Below are 4,128 nucleotides of genomic sequence, written 5' to 3'. Positions count from 1 at the left end.
ATTTTATCGTAATCGCTTCCGGTCACATATTTTCCTCGAACAATAAGAAGTTGATTACAAGTTATTTCTTGCGTTACCACTCGATATTTTATTAAGTATCTAGTAATCATAAATAAATACTTACATGTCTTGTGTAACATTTTAGTCTTTTACTACACGTAAATATCTATCTACTTACTTAAGTACAAAAGAAATATAATGATATTTAATAAGGAAAAAAAAGGAAAGTGTTATCCACTAAATACAAAATAATTGTATTTATTTCAATTGCAAATAAAGGAATTACAGTAGGTACCATAAAAGTTGACAAGTTCCGAAATATCGCTGCTGTTGGTTTACGGAATTACCCGATTATTTGATAAATCAAAAACAGTAGTATATAAAAGGTATGTCGGAACTTATCAAGTAATATAGGTAAATTGTTGATATCTAATTTAAAATAATTAAAAAACCATAATGTTTCTCTATGGATTGGTGATAGATTGATCATAAAATGTAACGTAGTTAACTAATCGTGGCGAATTCATCATGGTTAAGCTTTGGTACATTCGACACGATGGGCTAACTGACTTAATCATCCTATCATTCTATACTGGTGCCCCACCAGCGATACCGTAGCATCAAATCACGTAGGATATTATTATATATATAAGTCTTAAACTACAAAGTAATACGAAGATATCTGGATTAAAAATTAATTAATAACTCATAATCAAATGGCTAACTTCAAATTTTATTTTGAATTTTACACCTTTGCTTACATTGTCTTGTCAACCCTTATAGCTTCTTGGGACGTAAAAAAATTGTGGCATGCGAATTATCTTCATGACACAATATGAGTAGTATGAGTAGTTCTAGGAATTTCATTACTTTTATTGTCTGATATTATGTATGAATGTTATTATCTACCCAATAATCAGTTATAATGCAATCTATGTCATATTTGTGATTGTTTGTAATACTATCAAACCGATTACATCTGTGATATAATAATACGAGTTGTACACGGTTTAGCCTCTCGACGCTAGATGGCGGTATGAGGCTGCGAATAATATGAAATTGTTTACAATCGCTGTTTGCGAGTCTAAAAATTTAGACAAATAATAATTTTATGAGCATTAAACTGATTTCGCATCCGTGGTTTAGTAACTAGCGAAGTTCCGCACTAACTCAAAAATGGAACATGGTATTCATTGAACAATTTTTGTATTCATTGAACTATTGGGCATCGGCATCTAATTGTGGTATTTCCTATTTAGCTCTAGTTATTGAACTTTATATAACTATCATTAGATTTAGATTAGTACTACTACTAATCTAAATCTAAATTTTGATAGTATATAATCGAGTCGTATCGTTTACAACAAGCAACTAGAATCACTTTTTCATTTAGTAGCTAATGTTTAAAACAAATGTGTTTTAGAACAATTTATTTCATACAACATTGCTGTTTAAATATTTTCAAAACCATTGTGGCTATGTAGTTCCCACGACATCGACTGAATGCTTACCAAACATTACGTTATATCCTATTCTAGTCAGTATCTACTGCCAAGTAATAAAGCATGAGTCTGGTTAGTTGTCATGCAGTCAATGTCTTTGAAATTCCAAATTAGGTATCTCATCATGTTCCTATAAAATACACAAAACAAGTTGGCTATCAGCGTATATTTGGCAGTTAAGAACCCAAAATGAATTTTATCCTTTGTTTTTATTCCCAACTTAACCCAACGTTCCCTCAATCCGTTTCGTTACGCTGGACATTTGATTCTCGGTAATATCTACCTATTAACTTAAGAAATATTATTGCATAAATTGATTTCTCTGTTGTATTAATAGAAATAATCTTTATTAAAATAAACTTTGTATACTATTAAGAGTTCTCAATAGTAGTTACTAAGAAGTTATATTGTTTTATCTTACCACTCATTCGGAACGCATAGTCATCACAAGACGAATGAGCACGCGTTAAGTTTGCGTGTTGCTCTTTTAAATAAATGTAAATGATGAATTACATTTATTTAAAAGAGCAACAGGAAAGTTTCACGCTTTTACATTTCTAAGATTTTATCTGAATATGTATCTACTGTCAAATAGTACAATTAAAGTAAACAAATATATAATTACTTATTACACTATATAATACTATTAATAACAAGATAACTAATTAATAACAAAATAAATCAGTCATTGTTATCAGAGTAGACCAGTCCCTAGAAGCAGCATCGGTTCACAAGTATAAGAACTTATACTCATGGTGTACAGTACAAGGGGGGAGCCATCATTGCGCTCAATTATTTACAATATATAAATAATATATATATATATATATATATATAGTCATGTAATGAAGAATGTTACCTAATTTTGATTATTAGCTCTTCATATTCTCTGTCAAAAATAAAAAATATAAGTGAAAGAATTACTTCAATACGTCAAATAGTTTCTGATTTATAGAAGTAAACGTGCGATGCGGACTCGTGTGACGGTGTGACGTCATAGTACAACAATCGCTTAGTCGTCTTACGTTTCATTAGAAATTATAAATACCTTCAAAAATAACAAAACCAAATACTAGGAAATCATGTGTTGTGCCGAAATATACAAATACAACCAGCAAAGTAATAGTTATTTTTATTATAACCACAAAAAAATCCAACAAATTTGATAACAGTCGTTGAGTCCTCTCTTCGGCGATATAGCCACATTAAAAATGCTATAGTACGTTTACAGCCTCTGTTGGCGGCACAATCTTCGCAAGTTACGTTTAAAACTTCTTGGTCCTTTTCAGTACATTCCAAACTGCAACGATATCGTGTGGTAGGTATATACGCGGTATACGCGCGTGATTCTACATTTGACTGGACAAACATCACTTGTTCTTTTTACTTGTATGTAACCGATAACATCATCACCAAAGCTGTCTCTTGCCGACCTGGAATAAATTACAAATAAAAATAAATAAAACTGCCTATTAATAAGATAAAACAAAATTAAAGGTTTAGTACATCTGTTCAACCCACTACATTTGCAATAAATCAATATATGTGTTTAGTTAAATTTACTAAAAGAGGTACCTATATTCACATATGTACATACGTACCTATAGACATAAAACTCTAACACGCATTTGTTGTCTATAATGTAATACTTAAAAGATTTGGTACTTCTGCCTATTTGAGTTGCAATACTTGCAATACGACATCAGTTGGGTATTATTTTAACAAAACACTTTAAAACAGATAAATTATTTTCTAAATAGCAAGAAAAGTTAACTTACCTTTGCATTTTTATTCCTCTCATTTCGGCGGCAATGAAATCACTATTTGTTGATAAATAATGGGCAACCATTAGTGCATCTATTTTAGGCAGATCATCCGATTGCCCTTTTTCGATTCCCTTTATTATTATTATATTATGATTATTATATTAATAGAATATTAACTTAATGCGCGGATGAAAACAAAACAAAATAGTGTACAAACTCCTTAGCCACTGACCTGCCGCCGGCGACTCGCTACTAAGCGGAGTGGAGCGTTGTAAAATGACGTCACATGTCACGTGACTATTAGCGGGACTCGAAATTTATCGTAAGTTTAAATGCTTATAAAATCAAAACTAATAGGTATTTTTGACTAAAACAAAAACTAATATGTTTGTATACATACAAGCTTTACTATACCAAATTTTCAACCGATTTGGCATACCTATTAACATTCTTCATTGTAATTAGTAATTACTATTAATTACAATTACATGACTGAAATAGAAATATAATCTATTTAGAAAGCTACATCTATTATGTAACATATATTATACAATATTTTAAATATTTCTACATTACTATACCGTCCAACAGTTCGATAATAAACTTAGATAAAGTTACTGTTCCAGTTTCTTTCAGCTTGTGGATATAAGTACTTGAATATATGTATTATTATATATACATATATCCTGGGTGTTAAAATCTGATCATTACTAAACCGGAGGAAATTACTTTCTGACTAAATGTAAAATTAAATAACTTTCGACAAGTTACGAGGTAATAGAATGAACCAAATACAAAGGATATATTCTCTGGTATAATTTCTCTAATGCCGTTAGTCATAATAAATATTCATATTTGAA

The sequence above is a fragment of the Achroia grisella genome, unplaced genomic scaffold (genome assembly GCF_030625045.1).
Source record: "Achroia grisella isolate CSIRO2021 unplaced genomic scaffold, CSIRO_AGI_Agris_v1 utg1245, whole genome shotgun sequence".
In the NCBI taxonomy this organism is placed as follows: Eukaryota; Metazoa; Arthropoda; class Insecta; order Lepidoptera; family Pyralidae; genus Achroia; species Achroia grisella.
Note: the sequence above shows the minus strand (reverse complement) of the source record.